Below are 22,290 nucleotides of genomic sequence, written 5' to 3'. Positions count from 1 at the left end.
TGACATTATTCAAATAACCGCTCTGATCAATGTGTGAGCACTTGGACAAGTACTATAAAGGAATTTACATAGACATAAGATAAAGGGTACTGTGACTTAAATGAAGGAGCTCAGAGAATTCTCTGAGGAAGTTCTGTTTGAGTGAGACCTGAACATTGAGTAGAAGTAATGAAGGTGAGGGATTGTCATAGCCTGCAGTGCTATGACAAAATACCATGTACTAGGTGGCTATGAACAATGGAATTTACTTCTCATAGTTGTGGAGACTGGAAGTCCAAGATCAAGGCACCAGATGGCCATGTTCTCTTGAGGGACCCTCTTTCTGGTTTTCAGCTGGTGCCTTCTCATTGTGTCTTCAGATGGGAGAAGGGGTAGGCATCTCTCTGGAACTTCTTTTACACAGCACTAAACCCAATCAGGATGACTCTATCCTCATAACTTTAAGCATTTCTCCAAAGCTCCACCTCTGACTATTATTATCTTTGCAATGTAGGATTTCAAGATGAACATAAATATACCATAGCATGCGTAGCAGGGGTTAAGCAACATCAGTGTTGCAAACAGAGGTAACAGTACGTGCCAGTGGCTTAGTCCATGTGATGTACAGATACCTTTACAACAAGTCCTCTTGGGTTATAAGCCCAGTACTGTAGATCAAAGGGAAGTTTTGCATTCATTCTGGAACTTGGCAGCACATCATAATCACCTGGGGAAGCCTGTTAAAAATACAAACTGGTAAAAAATAAAAATTCCCTAGGAGACTGACTTGGCAGGTATACAGGTAGGCTCAGGGTTCTGTATCTGATTCTCCTGAGATTTGTTCTAGAGCCTAGAAATAAAACTTCCAGAAGAGCTGATAACAGGCTACAAGGAATGAGATAATAAGGGCCCCTTTCCCAGTGGTTCCAGTCTTCCGAGTGGGCCTCGGGCCATGGGATTGCACGAAATTGATGGGGCTTTTGTCCTAAGTAGGACGTGAGAGTAGCTTTTGGGAAAAAATCAAGGAAGTAGGAACCCAAACAACACTCTTCTCTTTCTCCACAGTTCATGGTTTCCTTTTTTGTGCCTCCAATATTTCCATGTTCATGTGAAAGTAGATTCTGATACAACCTTGTCTAGCTTTCCTCCATTTTCTAAAAATGTTTTTAGTATATTAATTATAATAGCAAATTTAAATTAGATTCTATGAGCTAGCTCTTAATTTGGCCAGACCTACATGACTTAAATGTTTTGTTAGGAAAATTATAGCAAGGTTATTTGTGTACTCAATTAGCTGAAGCTGAGTGACTAGAGCAGAATACTTCGAATCTATGAGAAATATTGAATAGTAAGTAGTTTGTATTTGCTTAGAGGTTGGCTAAATTTTTGACCCTAAATATGTAAATATAGAGGTTAAAAAGTAGTAGTAGCAAGTGAGAATTTATTGCAGAAGCTTCAAACAGCCAGAAGGCTAGATTGGGCTTGTTGGCACCTTTGTTTTGCCTATATAGTATGCCCTGCTCCCCACTCCCTTGAGCCAATATTTACAAACTGGAGAATTTTGCTGAAAAATAAAATTTTCAGTTTCACCAGCTGGAGCTGAGTAGAAACTGCCACCTTTTATTTCCTAATCCTGGCAAACTTTTTTTTTTTAAATTCCTCATTGGAGGTTATGTTTTCATTGATTTTTTTTAGAGAGAGAGGAAGGGGGAAAAGAGAGAAACATGGATATGAGAGTTGCCTCCAGTACATACCCTGATGACTGGGATCAAACCCACAACCTTTTGGGGTACTGGACAACACTCCAACCAGCTGAGCCAACTGGCCAAGTCAAATCCTGGCAGTTTTTTGAGTTTGCAGAAATACTTTAAACTCTGAAGGAAACATATTAAATATCATAGGCAATATATATATATATTTTAAAAAGCTCTAAAACTGCTAGAAATGAGTTAGTGCAAAGAATAGAATTGCTTATAGTAGCCCAAGAAGAAATCCCACAATTGAACCTTGAAAATCTTTTTTGAGTGGTATTACTTAGAGCTGTTTTCTTTGTATGTTTTACTTTCTATTCCTTCTCAAAATGCCAGAAGTACATTTGGTACCAGGATAAGAAATTCCTGTTCCGCCTTGTTGTTTTCACACTTGAGATGTTTGTGGAGGTTTATTGGATCCCCCCTGGGTCTCTCCCGTTGTGCCTTTGCCAAGATGTAGACATTCAACTCTTCAGAATCTTTCCAGGCTGTGCACTCTCCCAGGCTCTCACGTAGCCACCCCAGTCATTTTAGCTCTTCTCTGGATTAATTGTTTTTTATTTTGAGCCAACTGATAATCTTCAGGGACAGAAAACCAGATATTCCACCAGGAGTTCTGTGGATGACTTGAGTTTGGTTTTTTGCTGTTTGGGTAGGGGGTGACCAATACTCATGAGATATTGAAGCAGAATTCCTTTTAAGAGAGGATTCTGGTTGATGTTATCATAACAAGTTTATTTTTGACCTTGTATCCTCTCCACTTGCCAAGGTCTATTTGAAAATCATTATTTTCCAAGGTTAACTTTGCTGCACGTTCACATTTTCCAAAAACTTTATGAGCAGCTATTTTTCTATGGATGCTTTTCCTTTCTTTAATTGCTGAAATCACCAGGTTGGCAATTCCCCTCCTTCTTCACTCCCCAGAGATTCAGCATCCACACACACCATTAGTGTTCTCCTGAACTTTATTTAATTCCCTGTTTAAGCTTGGCCTACTTTCCACGTTTTTTCCCCCCTGACCTTGTGGTAATTTGTCAAGCCCATTCTAATCTCCTTCATCTCTTTGGCTGAAGGGTTTTGAGGTTTAATGTTTTAATCTAGGGAACTCAGTATTTAAGTAATTAGAGGTCCTATTTCTAGCTGTGTCCCTTAGACAAATCACCTTAGGGGTTTTCTGTTGTGTTGTTTACATTGCAAATAATAGAACTCTGAAAATTCTTACTGGCAAGAATTTGAAGCTTTGAATCGAACTGTGTGATTTAAGAAAGGAAAGCATTCTATGATTTTCAGCTTTCTTGCAGTCATTATTAAAAACTCAAGCTTTATGGATTCTCCTTTTCCTTACAGCTTAATTTTTAAAATATTCTACCCTAAAGCAAATATTTGCTATAGCATTTTAGAAAAAAAATATTTTAATAGAATTTAATGCTGTAATTAGAATTTCTTCCAACATTTTTCATGCTTGAGAACATATTAACTGGTGAAAAAAATTCTTTTGCCAATTAATCTGGAATAGTTCGGTCATAGAAAAATTCACATTTTTTACATTCTGGGTTTCTGCCTTTTCAGTCAATAAATATTTGAATATACACTAGTCATAAAGGGTGCTAATGAGAGAGAAAGATACTTGCAAAATGAATTTATTACATAATGTAAAAAAATAAAGTATAATCAGTCTGGAACTATTAAGCATAGAAAGCTCACACTGTTCTCTTGTTCATTTTCTGGTGGGAACTGTTCCACATGCTTCATGTGTATTACCTCATTGACCTCGCAACCCTCCCACGTGATATGCACTATGATTATCCCTTAGTCTTACAGAGCTACAGCTTTTGTCCGAGCTTACTGAGGCTGCAAGTGCTGGATGCATCCAGATCCAAGTATTCTGGCTCTAGTCCACACCCTTAACTGTGACACCTGCATTATGTTGCCTTTCAAAAGAGGACACTGTACATTTTTTTAGAGTTTTCTTTTGAAGTGTCTGCATATTGGCGAGAGGATTCGGGAAAGAAGAGACATGGAGGCAAGACATGGTGAGAAGTCTAGTAGGAGTTCAGGGAGATGGGTAGAGGCAGAGCAGAGCAATGGGAAGGTGAGTCTGCATGGTGAAAATGGAGCCAGTTCCTGAAGTTCTTTAGTTGTTTACTGGGTAATTTATCCAATAACTAGAGCAGGGGTGGGCAAACTTTTTGATTCGAGGGCCACAATGGGTTCTTAAAATGGACCGGAGAGCCGGAACAAAAGCATGGATGGAGTGTTTGTGTGAACTAATATAAATTCAAAGTAAACATCATTACATAAAAGGGTACGGTCTTTTTTTTTTTTTAGTTTTATTCATTTCAAACGGGCCGGATCCAGCCCGCGGGCCGTAGTTTGCCCACGGCTGAACTAGAGTCATTAATAAAAAGGAGAAATTACGTTAGCTTCATGGCAGACAGTACATTGTGGTGTTACAACTCTGAGATCCTGGGCAAGGAAATAACCTTGCTGTGCTGTCAGTTTATTCATATGGTCTGTGAGGCTACTGGACTGAGGCATTCTATATAAAGTGCCTAGAACAGTGCTTTGTACATAAGAGCTCAGTAGGTGGTGGTAAGAGTGGTTAGAGTTAAAATTTGAACTGGGCTTTAAGGAAAAGAGTAGGATTTTGACAGAGGATTATCATAATGAGGAATTAGTGATGTGGAGGGTGTAGGGAGATTCTGAATATATTTACTCGTTCATTGGAGTATCCTTTAGAAGTGCAGGTGGGATTAGATATAAGGGACCAGGAATTCCCACTTAAGATGTTCTAGGTGAATAAAGCCCTAAAAATTTGATTTTTATGTGTTAAAAATAAGCAAATGAAAAGCCCAGGGAAAGAAAGCATTTGCTTAGTGGTTATCGAGCTTTTAAAAACTGGTTTACCAGGATGAGGGCACCACTCCCCACAGTGGTTTCCACTTCCCACTCCTGCCTGATGGCACGGGGGCTGCAAGCTCACTCCCGAAGAGCCACATTCTCATAGTTTGGCAATCCGTGGTGGAAATGTTTCACTGTATAAAGACGTGTGCACTGGGAAATATTTTACTGCCTCCCCCACCCCTGTTTAATTTCCAAAGCACTTGCTTATTTGTTTCTCTCTCGATTGTCACAGCAACCTTGAGCATTAGGCTGGGCAATTGGCACAAATCACCATTTTATGTGCCATGGAACTGAGTCTTTAAGAAGTTTAGTGATTTAAGCTTATTAATGGCAGAAATGGGACACAAAACCAGGACCCTTGGCTGCTAGTTCTCATACCATTTTCTATTACAAAAAATGGTTTCTGTGGAGCAATGATCATTTGTGTAATACGTTTATTTATTAATTTTTTAATTTTGGGGGGTGACATTGATTAATAAAATTATATAACTTTGCCCTGGGTGGGTGGCTCAGTTGGTTAGAGCATTATTCTGTATACAAAAAGGTTGTAGGTTCCATTCCCAGTCGGGGCACCTATGGAAGGCAATTGCTGTTTCTCTCTCACATTGATGTTTGTCTCTTTCCCCCTTTTCTCTGAAAATCAAACATATCCTCAAGTGAGTATTACAACAAAATTATATAGGTTCCAGGTGTACAATTCTATAACACGTCATCTGTATGTTGTATTGTATGTTCAGCACCCGTGTAACACTTTTATGTAAAGTGTCAGGAGCTCTCTGTTTTTCTACATGGCCTTGCCCTCATGTCAGCACCTGATAAATCATGCAGCCGTTAGGTGTACAAATGACTCAGATGAGAGGACGGTTAAAACTCAGTTTTGGTCATGGTGGTCACGGGCCTGCTCTGAGGACTTTAACTTTGCTCTATCCTTTAGAGAATGAGGCCACCAGGCACGTAACTTTCCAGCTCTCTCCAGGTATGATGACACACACACAATTTCTAGTCTACACCCACCACTTACCTTTTCTCTTTGATCTGAGAAAAGGCACTGCCCTTCCTCCTGCCCTTCCACAGGCACACCATTTTTGGTTACCTTACACCTTTCTTCCATCACTTGGCTTTTGTCTAACCATGCATAGAGTCAGCCTTTCCTAGCTGAATAAACTCTCGCTCCTTTGTCTTTCTCTGATCACATCTTTCTTGCTCCCTTCACAGCCAGCGTTCTGGAGACAGGAGGTAAACATTCTGTGCCTGCCCCCTCTCCATGTACTTAATGAACCCATGCTGGCTGGCTGGCACCTCCACCACTCCACCCCACTGCGCTGCCCCAGAGCCCCCAAGGCCCCCAGTGGACTAAGTCAGGAAATGCTCTTGAGAGTAACCTGCTGGACCCCTCTGTGGCATTTGACACTTTTGCCCACCGTCCCCTAAACACTGCCCTCCTTTGTTGTCTGGGTTTCTCCTACCATTTGGAACATGTCGTAATCTCCTTTGGAGGCTGCCTTCCTCTCTTTCCTCAGGGCTCTGCTTTCAACCTTCTTTTCTCTTTCTGTAGCTTTTCCTGGTGATTTCATGTGCATTTGGGCTTCAACTGATGACCACCAAATTGATTTTTCTAGCTTAAAACTCCCAAGTTTTCTGAGCTCTAGATCCTTTTATCCAACTGCCTACTGGACTTTTCTTGTACAGTGGGGCCTTGACTTACTAGTGTCCCGACTAATGAGTTTTTCGAGATAAGAGCCGTCTCTCGGTCGATTTTTGCTTTGAGTTGCGAGCTAAAATTCAGGTTACGAGCCAGCTTCAGATACCCCACCGCTAGTTGGCCCAGCGAACGTCACAGTGAACGCCACAACATCAGCCCAGCATCACGTGTCTCACTCGTTCACTTTAAGAGTTGACCAGTGAGTAATTTGAGTTATGAGCTCCATCACGGAACGAATTAAACTCGTAAGTCAAGGCCCCGCTGTAGATGTTGCACAGGAACTCAAATTCAACCTGCCTACAGTAGATTTAATTATGTTTGCCTTCTCCTGTACCTCTTCACACAGAATATTCTTCCTGATCATGGGCATCAATTCCTTTCTGTCTTCCACTTTATCCATTTGGTAACCCTATCCTGTGGAGATTACTTGGTAAGCATCTATTGAAAGCTTCTCCTTTTCTCTTCCTTACTGCCCCTTCTTTAGTTCAGATTTTTATCACTTTCTTAAATTATTACCACTTCTTTCTAACCTGTCTTCCTCCCTTTTGTGGAACAGATCTACCACTCTGTTTCACAAAGGAGTGATTTTTATTGTGTGAAAACCTAATCAAGTTATCCTGTTTAAGATCCTTGAGCACCTTTTAATGACCTTCAGGATAAAACTCCAGATTAGCTCCAGTTGCCTTTTTTTATTTTTTTGAGAGGGAGAGAGAAACATCATTCTGTTGCCTCCTGCGCGTGTCCCAACAGGGGATCAATATCTAACCCGACACCTTTTGGTTTGGTGTACGGATGATGCTCCAGCCTGTTGAACCACACCAGCCAGGGCCAATGCCTTCTTGATGAGATTCTTGCCTGTCTCCAGGCTTGGGTGTGGCCCTCCTGCTGCAGTCCCAGCCCCTTTTTGAAGTTTCCCAGCCCCAGCTGTAGCCACACAGGCTTTTAGAGCTGACTTACTCACGGTGTCCAGACCTCTATCTCAGCACTCCCCCTTGGTATCATCCTCTGTGTCTTTCTCCAGGTGGTAACATTTTGAGGGCAGGATCCTTTGTCTCATAATGCTTGTTTCCTGTAGCAAAGTGAGGACTGGGCAGAACAGGCTTTCCTGCCCAGTTCAGCTCCAGGAGTTCTTTCACAATCCACTTTGGTCTGGAGTCTGCAAGATAGCCTCTTACCAATGTTCGTCAGAGCAGGGGGGAAATCATTCTGATACAGGACTGAATTTCCTACTTAGGACACTTGGATGGGAAGCAGGCCTTAAGTTCAACAGTTTTTTGAAGGAATTGTTTGGCTTACCATTTCCAGCCTAAGTGTTTCCCAGGTCATTTTAGGCATTGTTGCTTGTGGGTTTTAAAATAAGCAGCCTAATCTGATCAGTAGACATTCTTAGTGGAGCTCCAGCCTCATAATTGCTGTGATTTTCAGTATTGAGTTTGGAGATTAATCAGATTGTTTTATGACTAAGAAATAAGATGCTTTCCTCTGTATTAAATAAGATACCAGATTTCCTGTAGTAAATCTTGGGGCTTATTAATATTAAGTGGTACATATAATAAAATTGATGTTAATCTCAAAGGATTCTCAATTTTAAACATTCTGCCATTGAATGAATCATGTTGGGAGAATGAGCCAATCATTTGGCATAGGGGCATTAACTCTTCTAGACCACTTGGGTATCATTAATTGGTATCCTAGTAGCTTAAGAATTATTGACCCTGAAAAATGCCCGTCTGGCAGCCTGGGTTTAATTTTTAGTGAGATTAATTGTCTTCCAGTAAAGGGTAAAACAGAGACACCAGAGTCCTTTATGGGCCTTATATTCTCTCAAGATCCCATTGAACTAGTTGCTAAGTGGAGGGAAAACACTGGTGTGTTGTTCTGAATCTAATTGGGCCCTTTATTATGTTATGACTCACCTACAGTTCACAGATTTATTCCATGCAAGTCATGTAAAATAACTACACTGTGGTTTGTTTTGCTTACTTGGTTCATGTTTTTAGTGATCTGTCAGTCTGTGTTTGCCAATCGCTGAAGTAGGCTTTGGCAGGAGCTGGTGCAGTAAAGAGGAGACATCACAGTGCAGCAGAGGCTGCCTCGTACTTTACACCCCTCCTCCCCTCCTCCGAAGGCCAAAGGCCTTTTTAGAATCTCTCTGAGGCAACAGAAGATATACATATGTATACATGGGGCTATGTTTAGCTTTAAAAAGAGACTTTTCTCTCCAGAATGAGCATGCTTCCCAGTCTCTCATTTCCCCGTTCCTCCGTTTGGGAGAGAAGAAAGCATGAAGGCCAGCATTGGAGAGTGCTCACCCACAGAGGGGCTGTGGCATGTACAGTGTGTTGATTTAATTGCCAGCATCTGAAAGTGCTAGATTTCACATTGAAATCTGGATTTTTGTTTTATTTATTTTTCTTTCTTAAAAACCTGGAAGCTATTGTCTGAACTCTTAGGGCACACACTCTGGCTTGCCCCTGTCCTTACTGGGCCTTTCATATTCCCTGCTTGAGTCCTGTAGGTGTTGGGGTGTTCTCGTCCTATGAATAATCTGTGAGTTTCTATAACCTTGTGTTTATTCCTTCCTTTGGGCAAGTCCAAGGGATGAGAACCAAACATACCAAAGATATTTCTTTTCAGAAGGATTTATAACCAAGGGTGCTTAATGATATCTAGTTAGAGTAAAAAGTGATTAATTTTTAAAGAAATTATGTAAAGTAGGTCCTACTTGGCTTTTTTATCTTTTGCCCTTATTTCCAAATATGATGTTTTTCTATAAGCCTTTATATGTATGTGATTCAGGCACTCGTTCATATTTTAGTTAAAGAAAAACCCCACAACAACTTTTTGGTTTTCAGGTTTTGCCACTACCTAAAACCATGGAACATGCATTTTGACCTCTTGTCACCAAGTGGAAATGTGCTCGGTTAGTTTTCTTATATGTGTGAGAAGGAGGTGGATAGTCAATCCTACTCTCTTCAGCTCTAAAATATGGTTCTTTTCTAAAAAGGAGTTCTAATTCTGGTAACTGGACTTTGATATTGTTTCCTATACCCAAGTCCAGTAGCATACCTTTTAATACCTTTTGTTCTAAACCACTTTTCTTGTTTTTATAGCAAATAGTAGGAAGTTGGTTTTCAGTGCCCATTCAGCAAACAAGAGCTGCTTTCCTTTCTTTGATCTTAGCAACATAAAGGCCCTCAACTACAGCAGGCCCTCGAATAATGTCATTTTTTTCAATGTCGTTTTGTCATAACTTAGTAGGGTATGAGTATGACTGTTTTGGAGAATTTCCAAACTATTTTTCTCGTTGGATGTAATTTTTTCCCCTCTGATACTGTCATTGCTGAGAATTTTAATGTGCTAGTACTTATTTACAACTAGGGATGAATAATAAGTATGTAATAGAATGTCTGGACCGCTGAAAACTGTTTGGATATTGTTGGAGGGAAGGAATCGTCCCATGCGCCAAAAGGTTGCTGGTTTGGACACATACCCAGGTTGCATATTCTATCCCTAGTCAGGGTTGTGTACAGGAGGCAATTGATTGATATTTTCCTCTCACATAGATGTTTCCCTCCCTTTTTCCCTCTCCCTTCATCTCTCTTAAAAAAATCAATTTAAAAAACATAAATGTATGAGTAGATGTCATAGATTCACCTTTTTCCCTTGGCTCAGAACATAAAATTTAGGTAGTTTTACTAGATTTGAATGTGAAGGCTTTAAAGAAATGTAAGTGGGAGGTAATGTTCTTAATGGAAAATACTGTGGAGTCAGAATACCTGGGTTCATTTTTCTCCACCTTTAAATGGGACAATGAAGTGGGTTCTCTTTGCCTAGTATATAGTAGATGGTGGGATGCCCCACCTTCCCTTGACATGCATGACAGTGAGAGCAAATTCACATTATAGGAAATTTGTATGTCTTCAAGTTGTCTTGACTCACTTTACCCCCTATATTTAGATGTCACTAGGATACTAAGAAGTGTCCTAATGTTCTGGGTTGGTTTGATGGTGTTTCTCAGTTGTTTTGGTAAAGTCATGAATTTCTGTATCGTGGGTTTAATTTCACTCAAATTTTAAAACATGATGGCTTTTAAAACAAGAGATTTGAATAAATATTCTGTACCACTAATAAAGTATTGAGTACCTACTATATTTTCAGGGTTCTAGAATTATATTAATTGGTCTGAGAACTACATGGGGCTAGCTAGTTCCAGCTTTCAATTGCATTTGGGCATCATGACACAAAATGGGGAAGGGAAAAAAAAGGTGGTTCTCAACCGCAATCATATAGCATTAATTTGTGGTCTGGTTACAAATCCACTAAAGATAGGCATGAGTAGACATATTTGCATGTAATTTGTGAAGGTTTCCTGAACCTGATAGAGGGGATGGATGGTGACACTTGTATAAACTAATAAAGCAGGATGATTTTTTGAGGTAGGAGACTCAGCTATCCTATTTAGGTTTGGGTTCAAAGAGTATTGATTAGTATGTGAACTTTCAAGAGTATAGGGGCATTAGTTTTTATGTAACTTAATGTGATTTAGGAAAAATACATAAATTTAAAGTTTATTTGGAGATGGAGCAGTGTCACAGAAGAAAGAAAAACTTGAAGCATAGAGGTGACTTAAAACTTTAACTTGCCTTCACTAATGAAGGACTTCATGTTTGAAGAACTTTCCTCGGTTCAGAACTAAATTCGTCCATTGTTTTCTTTCCCTTATCCCTACCTCCTCCAGCCAACTGTTCTTAATATACGTTTTTAATACTGACAGCTTCTACTGCTACTAGTACTGCAAATACCATACTGTAGAAAGTTCTCTGAAGTGAGGAATATCTTTTAGAAGGCTCTTACAGTAATACCACTTTTGAAATTTATTTCTGACTGTGCCAGCAGGTTGTTCTGCAAGTTATGTGGTGTGCAGGATTTGAAGGAGACTTGGGTTGGACTCTCTTTGAGCATTTTCAGAGAAGAAAACAGTGCAGGGGTTATAGATCTCTCTCTCTCCCCCAAGAATATCAGAATAGGGTAGAGTATTACTATATGGTAATGTTAAGATGTAGCTGATTTAGATAAGAGTTTACAGCCTGTGCTTTATTTTCTGTGCTTGTAGACCTAATGATTATTTATTGATTAGCACTGTGGGATAGCTCATGGCATTCATCCTTAAGGGCAGGTTTTATACCAGAAGCCTCAGAATGGAGAAATTTTCAATATTGCTCTAGTAGTTGATTAACTAAACCCACTGGGGTTTGGCTATCTAGTGGACCATCATTGCCCTGTAGACCAGTGATTTTTAACCTTTTTCAACTCATGACATACATAAACTAAGTAAAATTCTGTGGAACACCAGAAAATAAATTTTTTGCTGATCTGACCGAAAAATAGGTATGATTTTGAACCGTTCACACTGGACAGCTATTGTATTAGTTGTTGTCATTTTTTAATATGACAATCTAAGGGCAAAAAGGTCAGTGCCCCTGACTAGTTAGGTATTGCATTTTTAAAAATTCTTGTGGCCCACAGGTTGAAAATCACTGCTGTAGACTCTACAGGAATACTTATGGAGAAGGGCAGTGTTGAAATGACAGGTTTTGCTTTCCCCTCTTAGCTATGTGACTCTTCTCAAGGGAAGCTTTTTGCTCTTCTTTTTGTCATAAGGCTTAGCATGGGGGGTTCATGTAGGATAGAACCCTCCAGGCTTATCAGCACTGGCCTGGTGGACAGCACCATAGCCCCTGTCCAGCTCCTTTCATCCTCCTAGTCCCCAGGGCCCAGGATTCCAGCCTCGACAATTCCCTACATTAATTAGTTCAGAATTCATTGGAAACATATTTCAGCCACCAATATTCAGTAAGGTGATGGCTTCTTCAGGGCTGGAGAGACATTAGCTGTTTCAGGGTAAATCAAAGGGAAGTGCAAACAAGGATGCGCGCACTATACAGTTATTCAAAGGTATGAAATCCATTGTCCTCCATTCCTTCAGCATTCCCTTCCCCATCCAGAGGAAATTTTAATAGACAGTCGTTAAGTAAAAGTTGTATTTGAGTGATGATGTGGAGAAGTGGGAAAATTGAGAATGGAAGAAAGGCGGGGGGCAGCAGGCGGAGTTGGAGACTTTGTGTGTCATGGTAGGATAGTATAATAATAAAAGTGATCTCTATATTTCATTGAGCATGTACTGTGTACCTGTTGCTTTCACCAAGTCTGGCACTGAGCTTAAGCCTTTTCCATGCAGTGAGCTTAATAGTTGGTGCCTGGCAGAGCCAAGTCTTGAAGCTCATGTGTCTGACTCAGAACCTAGCTAGCTCATAAGTACTACCCTGTAAGGCCAGAACCACTGGGGATGACTTGGAGGAACATCTGAGATTTTTGAGAATCCCCCAATTTGCAAAGTATGCTCAAGTTTCTTCCATAAACTCCAATGGAAAGCTTATACTTCACAAGCACTACTGTGTGCTTCTGGGCAAATAGCAAGTGCTGAACTACAGTGAGAAGTGGGTCCTAGGGTATTGAATTCACATTTGTGGCTAAGCAGGATTCCAAATCCATGCATGCTGTAGGCTTTGAGGGCTGTTAATAAACCCTCAGAGTCAAGGACCTTTTGGGTGTATTTTTAGTGGTCATAAGTATCACCCAGTCTTTTATGCTTCTCTAAGCTCTAGGTAGAGAATTGATGAAAGCAATAGGTCAGCCTTGCCTTTGGAGCTGGAACTCACTTCCTATAGAACAGGGGTGGGCAAACTTTTTGACTGGAGGGCCACAATGGGTTCTTAAACTGGACCGGAGGGCCGGAACAAAAGCATGGATGGAGTGCTTGTGTGAACTAATATAAATTCAAAGTAAACATCGTTACATAAAAGGGTATGGTCTTTTTTTTCCAATAGTTTTATTCATTTCAAACGGGCCGAATCCGGCCCGCGGGCCGTAGTTTGCCCACGGCTGCTATAGAATGTCTTTGAAAACATGTGTTTCTAATATGTCAAAATTGGTTTGGTCCAAAAGAACAAAAATATCTGCATAGTAAAGTTTGAATGCATTGAGTGTTGTTCAGTACTTCGTTGACTGTTACGCTTTTTATGACTCTGATGTTTATTTCCCGTTGATGTGCTAGATAAAAAGTAATTACATGGAGAACATAACTACCCATAAAACATTTTTATTTTTTTATGTTAGGTTTTTTTCTTATGCATAAAATTACAGTATTAGGAACTGCTTTAGTGTTAATGAGTAACCTCAGGAAAATACCAAGATGACTATAGTGAGGGATAATTTAAAAACGTAGAAAACTTAAGATCATTTGTTTTAAAATTCACAATGTTGCAATTTCTTTAAAAAATTTTTTTTAAATTGATATGGTTTGTTTTTGTTTTTTTTTTAGAGCAAGAGAGAAAGGTTGAGGGAGAGAGAGAAACATTAGTGCAAGAGCAAAAATCATTGATACGAGAGTGAAATATCTATGGGCTGCCTCCTACATGCCCCCTAGTGGAGATCAAGCCTCCAACCCGGGCATGTGCCCTGACGGAATCAAACTGGCAAACTTTTGAGCCACACTGGCCAGAGGTGCAATTACCTAAATAAACTTTTTTCCCTTCTAGATTTTTTTAGGTTCCTTTGCCATTGATCAATGTGTGTGTGCGTGCGTGGTTATGAGGTTGGGCTATATAATGTGAGCATGAAAATTCCTTTACCTATCTAATGAATAAGTTGCCTTTATATTTTGTCTTGCTTATATGTATTTACGCATAATACCTAGTGATACAACTAGTTATGTAGAAAATTGTAAACTAAATGGGGTTTTTAGTTCAGGTATAATTGTGCAGACACACTACTTATTAGGTGGGGTTTAATAGGAACTCCCACTGGTGGCTGAAATATTTTGCTTATGTACTATCAGCTGTCTTAAATCCTGTAGATTTTTATATCAACCTGTATAAGCAAAGATTAAACCATTTTGGAGTTTTGCAGGGAGAAGGAAGAGTGAAGGATTGCCTATTTCTTAAAGCTGTATGTTTTTAAACTACGAGCATGGTCTTTGCACAAGTCAAAACTGCCAAAGGGACAGATGTTGCCACTTTCAAATGTACAGGGGGAAGGCAAATATTGCTAAGCAACGATGTACTTGCGAGAGCATTTTGAGGAGCAGAGCCAGGGGAGTTGTGCCTGGGAGCACTCGTCGTTTCTTGTGGCTCAGTACTGGGGAAGATATTAAAAGTTCTTTCCTGTCAGGGCCGTCATTGCAGCCGCCAGCACAAAAGACTGACCTAGTGGCACCGATGAGGGCTGCCAAAGGGATATATGAATACTGGAAAGCTTGTTTGCCATGTAGGAAGGCAGTAAGACATGCCCATAAAGGTAAGTGCCCCACAGTGTACAGCTGCCCTACAGGAAGTGCCAGGAAGGGCAAGCCTGAGTTCAGGTGGGGACGAGGAGGCAGGAGAGAGGCCTCAAAAGAAAACCTCTCTCCCTCTGTTCCCACTTTTTTTCCTCTCTCCCCTCCCTTTCCTGTATTTCTCCCTCTCCCCTCCTTTTTTCGGTCTTTTGCCTCTAGTTAGGGGCTAACATCAAAGAAGGGTCAACACAACCTCTAGTTCTGTGCTGCTTGCTGCTGTGTGGGTGACTTTATAAACAAGATAGATAAGCTTTCCAGCCACAGGTATTCGGCCCCTCCCATGACCCCTCCCTTGGTATACACTTGATAGGGAGCAGACAGGTGGTGTGGTGTGGCTTTTATTTCTCTCTTTCAGCTGCCACTAGAGACTTGGAATACCTCTTGAGGTTTGCATGGTTGTTGGTTTGGATTATGGATTTTTCTTTCTCACCTCCCTGTTTCTCTACCTCTCTAATGAAATAATGGAGTAAGAGAAAATATAATGCTATCATTTTGTACCTACAAAATCTCAGCATAGTTTTTGGAAAATGTGTTTTGAGGAAATTAAGAACATTTTAAAATGAGCAATTCCTCACCATTCAGATTATTATTTTTTTTTGGTCAATCTTTCAAGCTCCTGTCTTGAACTTATGGATAAGTTGGCAAACGTTGATAGTTTCTTTTGTCTTCCTAAAGTAAAGATGTATGCCGAAGATATTGGCAGTTTAAAAGCTTAAATATGTGTGTGCATACATGTGTGCACTCACTTCCACCCCTCTCTGCTCCATCCTCCCCACTTTTCCCTCCTTTCCAACCCCCTCAACTTTTATTGCGTTGTGTGTGTTTCAGCAGACAAATAGAACTTAAGTCAAATTTAAAAGATTGTGCAGCTCCTACCCAAATATGAGTGGTATTGATTTCTACTGGTCTAGGAATATTTCAAAGTAATCATATTTCATTCTGTACAGGCAGGTATAGTAGATAATTTTTAATGTTCTTGTAGCTTTATGGTTCTCAATTATTTATTCAGCATAGTTTGTATTTACATAGTCTGTATCTATGTAGGGTAAAAATTTATGTGATGAAAGTCTAATTGGAGAAGATGACAGTGTTTCCATTTTCCTCTCAGAAGGTAAAATGTGCTTATTTACTTTAAGGTTAAGCAGTGGTGAATCTTCTGTTAGCCATGTGAGAGCTGAAATTGGGCAGAAATAATGAGAAAAGGGAGACCTCTCCCATTATTATTTTGCAAACTCTTCTTCGATTGATTGAATTCAGGTTATACCTTTTGGCCTTTTATTTTTTAAAAATTTAATTAAAAAAATTTTTTTAGTAGGAAGTATGTCAAAAATGCCTTGAAGAAACTGTTACTCCCAGGCTTAGGAAGCAGTAGAGTTTTCTAGTTGCTTAAATCCCTAGAGTTTTCTAGTGGCTTAAATCCCTCACAAGTAATCTATATATAAAAGCTAGTGGCTTAAATCCCTCACAAGTAATCTATATATAAAAGCGTAATATGCAAATCGACCAGACAACGAAACCACCGGTTGCTATGACCATCAGGAAGCAGACGCTCAATGCAGGAGTTGCCCCCAATCACTGGATCGGGGCCTGCCAGCCAACCTCTTGGTCCCCCCCTCCCACCCCCTCCGGGCAGGCTTCAAACAGGGAACCAGGTGTGGGTGGTGGCAGATGCGGGCAGTGCCAGGCCAAGGCCCTTGCTCCTCCCATTGCCTCACACACAGGGCGATGGGGTGCAGGGCCAGCAAGTGGGCAGAATGGCCAATCTCTTGGTCCCTCCCTCCAGCTGGCAGGCTCTGATCCCCCAATTGGGAATGGGGAACTGGGGGTGAGTGGCGGCAGGGGGCGGGGCTGACTGCCGGCAGCCGGGGAGAATGGCCCTGATCCCAGGCCAGGCCTAGGGACCTTACACGTACACGAATTTCGTGGGCCGGGCCTCCCTCTAGTTTATTTTAAAAGACAGTGGTCTAGTCAACTCCAGAAGAAACTTGTGTATTTTGTTCTACAAAAACCTTTTGAGGGAATTTTATTAAGGACACAACTTTTTGACATTGAGATTACTCTTAAAAGTTTTACCTAAAAGAGACAGTAAAATAGATTAGACTTACCTGCTCAGGAGCCAGCCTAAAACTTTTCAGGTTGACAGGATTACTATGGCAATGTATATAATACTGCGTATTTTTACAGAGGATTTGGCTGTCTGCCAACTAAAGAACTTCTGGTTGAAAGTAAATGACTTATAACCATTCGTAACATTATAATACTAAATGAGTTGCATTTCCCCAGAATGCCCTTTGGCCCTTTTATAGACCCTGGCAAGTAACCTGGTTCTTTGTTATCCAACATTAAAGCCAAAAAAAGGGAAATTTACTTGTTCAGAATGAAGACAGAAAGGGCAAGACCATCTTTATTTGCCTTCTCTCTTCTGTGTTTATTATAGTATCAGCAATCCCCCGGTTTGACGCTCAGATGTTTCCTTGGAGTATAGATCCCTCTAGCCTACTGCTTCAGTCATTTTCTTTTCTCCCCCCCCCCCCGTTCTGTTTTTTGTTTTTTCAAAATCATGGATACCAGGAGACAGACAACCAACACCTAACCCAGAGGGGACTGTTGAGATGACTGCTGGAATAAGCTCAGGATAAAATCTTTATGTCTTTTCAGACAAAGTGTGGATTAAATGGCTAATCTTTTCATATGACTTCACTTTCTTTCAACCTCATCCAGAAACTGATGGGAAGTTTTTCTGATGATGCTGTAGTCTTTAGCTTATGCCCAGCTCTGGAAAAAAAAAATCCAGGCACCCTGTGAAATACAGAATTAAACATGGTACCTGAACATTGTCCTCAAATTTGATTGACACATCTACTCAAAGAAGGAGCAGCAGTACGGGTTTATATATCTATAAGTCTGTCATGGTTTGCAAAGTAACGTAATGGTGTTGATTTAGACTAAGAACCATCAGTTAATACGATTTTCAAGAAAACACTTACGTGCCTGGCTGTGTCTATATGTATGTGTGGGTTGGGGGAGGGGAGAGTAAGCGGGCAGAGCGAGAGGGAGTGTGATTCAGAGAGAGAGGGGCAGGTAGGCAAAGGCTGGATGGGGATGGAGTAAGCATGGTAGCAAACACCATCAAACTGCAGTTTAAGACCTTTGTAGTGATATTTTTTAATTTAAAGGGCACTCATACTTTGCAAATTAATGTACCCACTCAAAAATAAAAATTAAATCCCTTCTAAAAAGGAAGTTGTTCCAGTGAGAATTGGTTGTGGAAGGGGCGATAGATCATATATATAGTTGCGCCATTTGAAAGAACTTGTCAGTTTATCATCGCTGGAATGGTACCAATGTCTAGACTTGTTTTTTAATATATTTTTATTGATTTCAGAGAGGAAGGGAGAGGGAGAGAGAGATAGAAACATCAATGGGAGAAATCACTGATGGGCTGCCTCCTTCCTGCACGCCACCACCTAGGGATCGAGCCCACAACCCTGGCATGTGTCCTTGACCTGAATTGAACCTGGACCCTTCGGTCCACAGGCTGACGCTCTATTCGCTGAGCTAAACGGCCTAAGGATAGACTTGTTTTTTTATGGTGCCTTTAAAGCAGTGCTTTTTAGCCAGTCTTACTAAATCATTCATGGTTGTTATGCCCACAGTGGGCTTCATGGGGTCTCATGTGATCTTTCATCACTGCACAATATTTTAGAGCCTTAAACCAGCAATTTTCAACCTTTGCCATCTCACGATATACAAACTAATTACTAAAATCCTGCAGTACACCAAACAATATATTTTTGTCAATCTGACAAAAAAAAAAAAGCAGGTATAATTGTGATTCCTTTACATTGAATGGCTATTGTGTTGGCTGTTATCAGTTTTTAATTTGACAATCCAAGGGAAAAGAAATCTGAGGGAAATAGGTATTGCATGTTTTAAAAGTTCTTGTGCACACCGGTTGAAAATCGCTGCCTTAGATCACTGAGGATTTCTGAGATCTTATGACATGGTGAGTGGTAATGGTTCACAGCCAAAAGTTAGAAAGTTGATGAATACCTGAGATGAGACATATTTAGTGTTTAACAATGGAAATTTTTTTACATTTGTTTTTCATCCAGATACTTTGTTTTTAAGTCAGTTTATACCTCTCTCAGGTATTCCCTTCACCCCCACCCCTAACTTTTACATCAAGAAGCTAATTGCATATTATCATAAATAATATTTAGTGAAAATTTTTCTGTATATATACGTCAGCTCTAAATAGTATTTTTTTTAAATAGCTGTTTCATGTGGTTCTCAGAATCATTGCAAATATATTAAAGTTTACACACTCATGTGATCTCAGGAAATACAGTAGTAATAAACCAATCCTTTGATTACTCTCCTTGTATTTGTTTTTAGGTTTATATCAAGTAAGTGTTTGCAATGATATGTGAACAGCTACTCATTGTTCTTATTTTTATTTATTTAAACCAGATCTTAAGAACGAGATCCTAGGTTTCATAATTAAAACATACCATCTTTTACTAGACATCAAAACAGAATTAGCAGAATAATTTAAGCTGTTCAGTTAATACAAATTTGAGCTGTTATAAGTATTTATGTAATTTAGAAAAATAATCTGACACTAATTAAAGCAAATCACTTTGCTGATATAATGAAAACAACTAGAAAGGAACAAACTAATTATTCATATTGATCTTTAAAGTACTGATAGTTCCAAACACTTCCTCCTGTATGATTAGATTATGCAATGATATTCAGGGTGGATTTTTCTTTTAATTTTTAGGTTGTTTTTGCTTTTGTTGGTGAAAACCAAACAAGGAGGTAATATAGTTTGTCTATAAAAGTACAGTTTACATAAAGATAAAGTTTTAAAATATTAGGGATATTAGCTCTCATTCAAAAATTTTTTATTGAATTTATTGGGGTGAAATTGATTAATAAAATTATATAGGTTTCAGGTGTACAATTATATAATGCATCATCTATACGTTGTGTTGTGTGTTTACCATCCCAAGTCAAGTCTCCTTCCATCACCATTTTATCTCCCCTACATCCTTTTCTACCTCTCCCCACCTCCTTTCTCTTTTTATTTTTGTTTGTTTTTTCTTTTTTTGTGGTGGTTAATCCTCACCCCAGGAAATTTTTCCATTGATTTTTTTTTTTTTTTTGGCTTGGGGGAGAGTGGAAGAGAGTGGGAAAGACAGAAACATTGATGTGTGAGAAACATGTCAATGGGTTGCCTTCTGCAGGAGCCCTCACCAGGGCCTTGGCTTGGGAGGAGCCTGCAACCAAGGCATGTGCCCTTGATCGGAATTGAGCCCGGGACCCTTTGGTCTGCAGGCTGACACTCTATCCACTGAGCCAAACGGCTAGGGCTCCTTTCTCATTTTAAATAAGTGAATTGGAGTGCCTGCACATCTTTCAAGCTTCCAGTATTTTCTTTCAGTGTTTATCCTAGAGTATTGCTGGATTGCTTGTCTCAAGGAGACATACACCTTTCCTTCACCCAACCCCAACCAAGCATGCCTGAGGTACCCCTCTCCCACCAGTCATGATCTCATGTAACTGTCACATCTAAAACTTTGCTCTCTGAGAAGTTCATGTCCCTAAACTGCACTTGGGCAGCTTTCTTTCTTTTTTTTCCCCTCCTAATTGAGGATTTTTGTGTCCTTAAACATATTCTGTTGAAGGTGTTTGGGGTTTTACAAATGGGAGCAAACATACTGCTTCCAAAACAGAAAAATTTCAGAATGCACTTACTCCATAATTACTTTCTGACAAGCTCATGCTTCTGGATTTTGTTGGAAATGCCATGAGATGACAAAATCAAATTCGCTTATTTCACAAATATTACTTGCATATCTGTATTAATCCAGAATTACCTCCAAGAGCCTTAGCAATGCCTGGGTGGGTGTTTAATTTTTTGAAGGGATAGTTTAACAAAGTTATTTGCAATTTATATAATAATACTACTTATTATTATTTAAGAAAACTGTTACAAATATATTGTTTTTTTGTTTTCAAACTTATCCCACCTTTCTTTCTTCTTTTTTTAGAAATGTGTACCATGAGTGTGTCCATAAATCTTTCCAGGGATTTTAAAACTTCTTATCCTAAAATTTTGGGTGTGGATACATAGGTAGTTGCCCAAAGGGCATGATACTTCTGAAGCAATACTGCTAGCACCTTTATACCTTTTCCAGCCTGGGTAGGCACACCCAGGCAGTATGAGTGTATTCTTGGAAGAGGCCTAGCTATCTAGGTAATTTACTGTGTGTTCACAGAATAAAGTTAATTTTATGTCAAAACCTTGTTGAGGCAGGCCTTCTGGTTTCCTCCTTCAATCCAGCGGTCGCCAACTGGTGGCCCATGGGGTCCAAAAGGTTGGCGACTGCTGGTTTAAGGAAACCTTTGGAGCAGTGGTTGCCAACTGGTGGTCTGCAGACCACTGGCAGTCCATGGGGTCTGAAAGGTTGGAAACCGGTGCTCTAATCTGTCTCTTGGAAATACTGATTATGGCATCTTAATGATAAATGCTTGAATTTATTTGTATGGCATTAGCTTTAAAGTGTATTATCTTTTTCCTCAGAACAGTCCTATGAGGCTTTGTGTGTTTCAGATGTGTCTGTTCAGTATTTAAGAGTGACTGATCAAAGGAATCCCCACCCCCCCAAAAGAAAACACCACATCCCTCTTTCAAGAACTATGAAATATAATCCCTATGTAATCTAGGTTGGGAAACAGTGAACTGGCCAGCAGACACTGGCCAGTCTCGATAGGAGGGTTTCCCAGGAGCACCTCACAGCCCACCAGGGCAGGCTATATCCATGCAAGTACAGTCAGCTGAACGTTAGAGGGGCAAAAGAGTGCTGAGGAGGAGGCTGGGTCAGAGGGGTGTGTCCCAGGGAGGAGAAAGTTACATAGAGGAAGGCTAATAGAAAATAAAGCAAACAGGCAGAAGGTATTTAGGTGTATTTTAAGAAAATTTTTATCCCTGTTTTTTTAAAATCTCAATTTAATTTTTGTTTTTATTTATGAATCAATAATGTATTTTGTTACTCTGAATTTAAAAGGTAAAAAGATATACAGTGAACATCTGCCCTCTCTTCTATCCCCCAGCCACCTAGTTCTGCTTCCTAGAAATGATTGATGGTGTGGGTTTCTAGTTTGTTATTCCCAGTGGTATCGTGTGCATAATAAGTAGCTCTACAGACATGTTCTTTTCTCCGTTACCTTTTTATTTATAGAAATACTGGCCATACTGCATCTTGGTTTTTTTCTCTCCTCCTTAACAGTGTCTTAGAGATGATCCCAAATCAATGCATGAAGAACTTTCTTATGCTTTGTCATAGCTGCTCAATATTTTTTTGTAAGCGACTTCTGCCATAGTTCTCTTAGCCAGTTTCCTATAGATGGGCATTTATTTATTTACTAGAGGCCTGGTGCACGAAATTCGTGCAGGGGTGGGGGCTGTCCCTCAGCCCAGCCTGCACCCTCTCCAATCTGAAACCCCTTGAGGGATGGCCGACTGCCCGTTTAGGCATGATCCTGGGATT

General features: G+C 40.0%; 1 protein-coding gene and 1 long non-coding RNA gene across 3 annotated transcripts in view; one reads left to right on the top strand and one right to left on the bottom strand.

The window, feature by feature from the left end:
• The window catches only part of AFF1 (AF4/FMR2 family member 1), a 198,343-nt gene that overhangs the window by 118,320 nt on the left and 57,733 nt on the right, over window positions 1-22,290 (top strand). The window lies entirely within an intron of this gene.
• Window positions 4,774-11,324, bottom strand: LOC107182525. The gene is made up of 3 exons (XR_001513239.1): window positions 10,483-11,324; window positions 10,201-10,205; window positions 4,774-4,784 (listed from the first exon to the last, which is right to left on the bottom strand). It is a non-coding gene; the product is annotated as an uncharacterized LOC107182525 (long non-coding RNA).

Source organism: Myotis davidii, unplaced genomic scaffold, assembly GCF_000327345.1.
Source record: "Myotis davidii unplaced genomic scaffold, ASM32734v1 scaffold356, whole genome shotgun sequence".
Lineage (NCBI taxonomy): Eukaryota > Metazoa > Chordata > Mammalia > Chiroptera > Vespertilionidae > Myotis > Myotis davidii.
The sequence above is the reverse complement of the archived record's forward strand: the minus strand, read 5'-3'. Positions and strand labels throughout refer to the sequence as shown.